The sequence below is a fragment of the Rutilus rutilus genome (assembly GCF_951802725.1).
Source record: "Rutilus rutilus genome assembly, chromosome: 16".
Taxonomy (NCBI): Eukaryota; Metazoa; Chordata; class Actinopteri; order Cypriniformes; family Leuciscidae; genus Rutilus; species Rutilus rutilus.
This window is the reverse complement of record NC_140224.1, coordinates 23,111,208-23,119,294: the sequence shown is the minus strand read 5'-3', so window position 1 is coordinate 23,119,294 and position 8,087 is coordinate 23,111,208. Positions and strand designations below refer to the sequence as shown.

General features: G+C 38.5%; 1 protein-coding gene across 2 annotated transcripts in view; it reads left to right on the top strand.

Moving 5' to 3' along the window:
* The first annotated feature begins 3,109 nt into the window (after positions 1-3,109).
* mpp7a (MAGUK p55 scaffold protein 7a) overlaps positions 3,110-8,087 on the top strand; it is a 137,079-nt gene continuing 132,101 nt past the window's right edge. The window contains exon 1 of one of the 2 annotated variants that reach the window (XM_084434720.1): positions 3,110-3,337. The gene's annotated coding sequence lies outside the window, so the exon portion shown is untranslated. The remainder of the gene's footprint in view (positions 3,338-8,087) is intronic. The other variant, XM_084434721.1, reaches the window with a different exon arrangement.

Sequence of the window (8,087 nt, the reverse complement as noted above, 5' to 3'; positions counted from 1 at the left end):
GCATACTAATAGAGAATAGAGATGTGCCGAACGAGGTTTCTGAGGCAGTGTGAGGCTTTAACAACAAACTGTGTTGGTGCTTCGAAGCTTTTGACACAGTGTTCTACTTCGCCATCTGGTGGTCAATACAAATTCCTACACCAACTGTGTCATTCAGATGTTTTGTTCATTGGGATGTCATTGTAAGATTTATTTGTATATTTAATAAGCATATATGCCATTAGCAAAATGGTGGTGGTGGTGTGTGTGTGTGTGTGTGTGTGTGTGTGTGTTACAACCCAAGAAAACTCACAGCTGTAGTTGCTGCTGGAAGACATTTGTTTAAGATATATTCTATAGAATTTAAACTCAATACTGAAATCTACTGGACATGTTGAGTCCAGTAATGAGACGAATGCAGAAAGGTCCTGATGCAGGTATGAGTAAAAAAACCTTTTATTTAAAAAAAAAAGCATTAGTGGCACAAATCCCTTGTTTTGTTAATCTAACATAAGATTAGATTAACATGAAAAGTAGCTTTAAACAAACTGCCAGCAGCAACTACAGCTGTGAGTTTTCTTGGGTTGTGTATGTCTCTGAGTCTTGTGAGTTTAGACTAGATTTTAGTTGGTTTTTCCATGCAAATTCTGTGTCAACTCTGCCAAATGAGACAGAGAGTGTGCATGGACAGCAATTTGCAGGTCATACATATTTTCGGTTGCATTTTATTCCAGAGTTAATCCAGATTTCAAACCCTGTCAACTAATTTATTTGTATTGCGCTTTATATAATACAGATTGTTTCATGGAAATAAACTAGAAAATTACATCGTTGCAAAATGCATCAATTAATAAATATCTTTTAGCTGTAAAACAGTGTAGACAATAATGTCATTATGCAGCTCAATTTTGTTCAATAACTGTCAATGTTGCAAAGTTCATCATCAAATTTAATTAAGCTTTAAAGCAGCTCTACAGAAGACAATATAATTATTCAGCTCAAGTAAGTTAAATATTGATTCAGTTTGGTTCAGTGAAAGTGTCGATGTTGCAAAGTTAATCAGTTTTGAAACAAATTCAATTCAGCTATGGAGCTTTACAGTACATCAATTAAGGAACAACTCCAAAGGCTCTATAGAAGACAATAGTGTCATTATCCATCTCAGTTCAGTTGTTTTGTTCTCATTGTCCTATTGTGCTGTGTTTTTAAAGGGCAAAGATCTTAACTTTGAGATCTTCCAGAAGGTTTTAGGTTTTATCTCATGGTTATAACAAGCAGGCATGAGTTTAATGTCTCCCCATATGACAAAACCAAAGTGATTTTCTCATGTCTTAGCCATTTTCATTTGATCCAAAAACACATTTATCCATTTTCTTTCAATGGATGATTTGGTGGTCATAGAAATGATTTGGCTCAAGTTTTTCTGGTATTTTTATTTGATTCTCTACAGTTTTTCTCCTAATAACTTCATCTTGAATATCCACAAACAGCATATAGTTGACATATTATATAATCAAGTTATAACTCTAATTGATTTACGGGTGGATTTAAATGAACACATTAGGTACCTTGCTAATGATTATTTTAATATAATTGTCATTTCATTTGTTTCTTTCACTTTACACTAATTTTAACATTGCAAGAGAATTATTACTACACTAAACAAATCTATAAATTATACACAAATAATATTTCACAGACTCTGTAATGCTGGAAAAGAACTTTTAACATCAGTGTTAGCTCAGTTTTTGAAGACACACTGTTTATTCTAACAATGGAAGCCGGTGCATCAGCACACTGATTGTCTCTGTCTTTTCATTTGAGCTCCTGGTGCCTCTTTGCAGATACATTTTCCAGAATCAGTTCACTCCTGCACAATAGTGCAAATAAAACACTATTACTGTATTCTAAAATATTACCAATTAATCTTTAATTAATTAAGCTATTGTTGGTCCAAATAAGACATTACATGTGGGTTATTCTCAGCACAGCATACACACACACACACACACACACACACACACACATACATATATATATATATATATATATATGTTTTTACCAAAATTACTATACCCACACACATACAATTATTTAAAACCACATTTAATTTTTTTGCACTGTTTACACCAAAAATTGTACCAATTCTTTGCTTCTTCTGCTTGTAGTTAAGCAAGGTCAATAAAATGTGATGATTGGTATTATAAATTGCAAGCTGTGTTATTTGTTTAATTTGATTTCAATATAAATTGATAGAAATTATCATTGTCCAAACTTTACTCCCAAAATATAATGTGTAGTTCTCAGTGCAAGTGTCATCAATCTCATATGTCGACCACAAGAGGGTGCTGTAGTCTTAATGTAAAGATGTTGCGTGGTTTGTATGTGAGTGTTGGTTGGGCCCTGTACGCACGTCAAAAAAAGAGGGGCTCTGCCACTGATCTATATAATGACTATATATCCATATGTCATTATATAGATCAGTGGGCTCTGCCTATTTTTCTTTCTTTCTTTCTTTCTTTCTTTCTTTCTTTCTTTCTTTCTTTCTTTCTTTCTTTCTTTCTTTCTTTCTCTAACTTACCATTGGTGATAACTTTTCATTCTTTGTTCTGAACATTTTTCATATTTGTTATGTAGAAACTAAACCTTAGTTGAAGCCACGAGGAGGCATTGTCTTATTTCAAACTTGTCAAACCAGTCTGCGTAGTAAATTGCCTCACCGCAGAAAACCACCGAGTGAGACAACAATGACTTAGCGTGTCGAGACGGATCAAATCAAGTTACTAGAGATAGGCGAGATATTCAAATAGAAAAAAAACGGTGGTCATGTGCTCTAGAACAGGAAAGACAGGTGTTCTGTCGTCTGAATTCTTAAGAACAGACCTACTCATTCATTCCTGGAAATTACCCCTGGCAAAAGAACATCCAAAGCGACAAAGAAACGTGTATTTATGATTTATTTACATTTGCACACTCTCCCTGTAGACCTCTTATAATAAAGCATAATTTTTTGTAGAGAATAAGGGCAGGTGTGGCATATGATTGAGTATGTAACCGCCAATCGGATTTCAGGATTACACTTTGGTCCCGCCCTATTTTAGTTAACTGTCCAATCAAGAAAAGGATTACTTCCGCCCGCCCGCCTCGCTGAACGCAGATTGTACGAGGCGTTTTGCCTGGAAAGAAAAACACGTTGGACGCAAAGACCTACTCAAGCCTGGGATATTTTAATTTAAATTCTGCATTTTTTACTTTTTAAAAGCAAACTGAAGACAACTTTTTTTTTTTCCTCGGGAGTGACCGCCCAAGAAACCCAAGACGTCTTGGCTGGACTTCCCAAACACAATACACAGCTCGAGTGAGTAATAACAACTTATTTATATACAGGGACCACAAACATTTACGGCGTTGTTTATATTTAAACATGACTACAAATCTTAAATGTTTAGTCTTTGAGGGGAGCATCAAAAGAAGTTCTTTTGAAAACTCGAGTATTGACTTGTTTCATTGTTTTTGTGTGTCCGGTTTTGCTCGAGCCAACGGTCGGGTGCACTTGACAGCGCGAGTTCTCTGTCAAGTGCAACCGACCATTGAGTTGAACTGGACAGGACAAACAAAAACAATGAAAAGAGCCCACTATCCTTGATGCGTGGAAAGGATCTGCTTTATTTCAGCAGAGAGTGTTGACGCGGAGCTTGACACTGACATCACCGGGTGGGTTCGCCCTGAGCAACAGGGTAAACTCCTCTCTCACAGTGTGTGCTCAGCTGCTAGGGTTGGCCTAGGCTTGTTTTATAGGCTACTATACTGCTAGAACTTTACTATGCTTTGTTTTTGTTGTGATGCATGTTAGATAGAGATCAACTATTATTGGTAGCACTTTACAATAAGGTTTCATTTGTATACATTTGTTACTAGGCTACATGAGGTAACATGAACTTATTAATTTGTTTATTCATACACCTTTATTAACGTAAACCCTAAAGTAAAAGTTACATATTTATGAGTTAATGTAAATTTTTTATACACACACAATTGCTATGTTCCTGCCTTATACAAATACACTTTATACTCAAATAGAAGCTAATCAAATGGCATAGTCTAGGTTGTATATTTAGCAATTCCTGATCATCATGTGCATCTATCATATCTTGACCCTAGTTGATAAGGCCACTTGGACGATTCCCAAACTGAGAAGGAATTCAAAACCGAACAAGCTGTACTATCCATTTCTTTGATAGGTTCAGCCCTCTGGGATATTCCTTGGCAACAGACCATTGAATTGTAAAAGCAGTGTGATAGTTTATTCTGTGACCATGAGCAATTGCGATCTAGTGAAAATGGTTAATATTCAAGTAATGAAATGACTGAATGCACTCTAACCTTTGTTCAAATAGGTACTAAGAGGTTTTTAGTCCTGCTGCCCTGTGGGAAACGCTGGAGACAGTGGTTTGTTTGAGACTTGCTATCTGCTGTGTCAGATATCACTGCTCAGAAGTGCCCTGTCTGCACTCCCTCTGATTCCCCTCTTCTTGACCTCTTTACACACACTCACTCGTCGTATCGTAGTGTCAGTTGACAGGCTGACGTTACAGTCCATGTCCTGATCGCTCCCTCTTTTGACGGTTGTAACCTTTTAGAATGCAAGTAATTAAACACAAGAGAGGGGATACAATGCCTTATGTGTGTGAGTGACTTTAGTTAAAGTCATTAGAGGTCAGTTAGCATAACTTTTTTTTCTGAGACTAGAATGCAGAGAAGCCCCTACATCCCTTTGAATTCCATGTGTGTTGTGTACCGAAAGGAGGGAATGTGTTCTTTGGCGGTCCTGCAGGATTAGTGAAATATGAAGGACTGAAAATACACACTTGAAGTGGAGAAGAAATCACTGATGAGTTAAACTGAGGTGATCTGCATAGACCATTTCAGGTCATCACTTGTTTTTGAGCCTGAAACAAAGCTAATGTGTCTTGTAAACACATGTACTGGGGTCTAACTGCGATCATCAAATTGGGACATGGCTTTTAATACGAACAGGGAGTATTTACAGTTGGTCATTTAATGCACTTTTACTGATTGGACAGCTACCATGACCATGTTAACGCTCTCCAAGATTCAGTCATCAGGATGCATCTGGCTGTTCAGGCTACATAAGCCACTTTTATGCACCGTCGGTCCGAACGATTCTAAGAACCTTAAGGTACGGTTCCAGTTATTTTTCCACTTGAGCCTGGTACGGTACGGTACGGCACAGCACGATTAAAAATCGTTCTCGGCCCGGAATTCTCAGCACAGTGCTGAACCGTGAAGGTAGAATGTGTGTAGTGACGTTGCCATTCATGATTGGTCACTTGTCTGTTGCTTGGCTACCAGTTTCTCTGATAGCTGACTAATTGCGTTTTTTTGAGTGGTGTAAACACAAATTAATAATAAAATTAAAATAAATATCTGATCATCTCATGACATCAGTAAACCGTTGCGTTTCCAAGGCAATGACTGACGCATTAGTATTACATTCCAAATAGGTCCATTATCAGCCCCACAAGTGGAAAATGAAACCGTACTGGCTGGCCTGGATCGGCACGGTTACGCAATGAGAACCGTTCAGCCTGACGGTGGATAAGTGGCTATGCATTAACCTTACTTCTCCCAAACAGAATTGACCTATGGCTAAGCCACGCCCCCTCCACGCACTCGGACAAACAGTCAACATTCGGTAACAGGCGCTAGCTGTCACAGTAGGAGACATTTCACAGGAGGCAATTGATGATTTTTTGGAGACAGAAAGATTATATATCATCTCGAAGTCACCAAAGGGGCCTTAACTATGCATTGGAGGGTTCTATTAATAATTTTATTGTTGAGAAGGTCGATAAGCTTCAGCTCCAGACAAAGATTTACAGTTCACAGTGTAGCTAAACATTATAGTTTGGTGCTATTTCGCTTCAAACGCTCGCTTTATACGCGCGTCCTATTTGCTTTGGACGTGCGAATGGATTCAAAATGTTCAAGCGTCGAACTAGACGCGATACGCGCGAATTTGATGCTCTATTCGTGTTTGGTGTGAACACAGCATAATGAACAGGCTGCAATGTCAAGATTGCAATGCTGGAATGTGTGTGTGTGTGTCAGAGAGAGAGGGGCGCGGGCGCGATCGAACAGTGGAAACGTAAAAACATACTCCATTTTGTTCATACAGGACATCATTAAAACTGCAAAGTGTTTAGCCTACTTATATTTGTGTAAAACACAACATTGTGCTTTTGTCAAACTGTAAACTCTTATCAAACTGTAACCTACAACAGTCACCCAACCAAAATCACTCACGCACACGCTGTTTAAAAGCAAAAATGACAAGAAAAAACATATAAAAACGAATGAAAACTGACTAACTGCAATGCATTTCAATGGACGTGGAAGCAGAGAATGTGTATTGGGTTAGCTATGCGCACTGTGATTGGCTCATCGCGTTTGGGGGCGTGGCTTAGCCATAGGTCAATTATGTCAGCATACGGAAGTTTAGGAACCCCACAAGTGAGCAAGCAGAAGATTAAGCTGCATTTCATTGGCATCATGACAGATGTGGACTCCAATATGATATAAGCATAAAAATAGTGGGTTTGATTTATTTTCTTTTTTGCAGAGATGTATTTTAGTGACTATAAATGCGCTGTACAGAGATTGCAATCTGACTGTTCAAGACACAGGAAGCGACCTCCTTACTGTTCTATACTGTGTATGCGCAAAAGAGCTGTTCTGATGTTTACATGGTAAAGAAACACTGAGGGAATAAGGAAAACATTTTCTATGAGAAAGACTTCAACATGGTACTACACCCTTAAGCACAGATTGATGTAACCATGTGACTCTTCAGAGAGGCAGAATATGAAGTAGAGCGCTATCTAATTCGTTGTCAGCCCACCTAGTCTGTGCAGTGGCACTGTGGCAGAACAGGTGTCTAATGGCTTTGTGTTAGCTGGCCCTGTGTGTGGCCCAGCATTACTGGGATTCCTGTGCTGTTGTTTCTGTAGTGGTGAGGTCGAAGCTGAGGGAGAGAGAGAAGTCTTGGAATGTGATGTGAGAGGTTTTGAGCTGCAGCAGAGGTTTAGTGTCTTTAAACAAAAGATTATATATATAATAAATATTTTATATGGATGTATACTTTGTGCTTTTATTCATTCCACTGACCTGCATCTTGTGTTTTTTAACAGCAAAAACGCATTCTTTGTGAACCGGCCTTAACACATGCGTTTTATCACTCAACTGTTTACATGCACTTTTTACGAGGATACTTGCCAATATGGGCATTTTTGACATCATTTTGTGTGAATATGTCAGTTCAAACACAAGAACAAGGGAAAGAGGACTCAATTCAGTATTTGCACGCTTTCTGGGTGCACTCTTCGAATGTGTGTTGCGCACACACAACTTCTCAAGCAGCGAGTATAGCCTACCAAATTGAGTTATCTTTTCTTCTTGCACTTTAATATTTAAATTGGCGAAGCTTAAAAATGTGTGAAAATGATCAACTTTAGTGACAATGTAGCAAGTGACACGTCCATCTACTTTCCTGAGCGTTGTTCGTGCCCCGGGCCATCAAACAGTCCTTATTGTCAAACCATGGGTCTCATTCTCTGGATTTTGGTGTTTTATTAAGGGAAGTTTTAAATATGAGCTGTGCAGTGGCCTTGGTTCCTCATCATTAACTGAGGGGGAAGTAAGTGAGGAGTTCAGTTGTTTAAAAGAATGTGGTGTAAAGGTCATACCCAGCAGAGTTAGCAGTAATACATTTGTCATCACTATATCTTGCAGTGTGTCAGAGCTCAGGTGTTCTTTTCAAAGAGCTCTGCTGCTTTTAGACTACACAGCAGCATCTGAATCAGTGGTTCAGTTTTGCTGACGTGCACATTATTCCACAGATCTGCTGCGTATTTCCCATCTGGCCAGCCTGTGTCTGTTATTCCTTGTACACTTATACTTACAGATCAGAAAATGTTGCGCTGCCAGTGCTGTTTAATAGCCATTTCAGATCGATCACTGTCAGCTCAAACTCACTTTGGGACCAGGAAAATTGTGGCAGCATACATACAAAATTCACCTCTTATAAG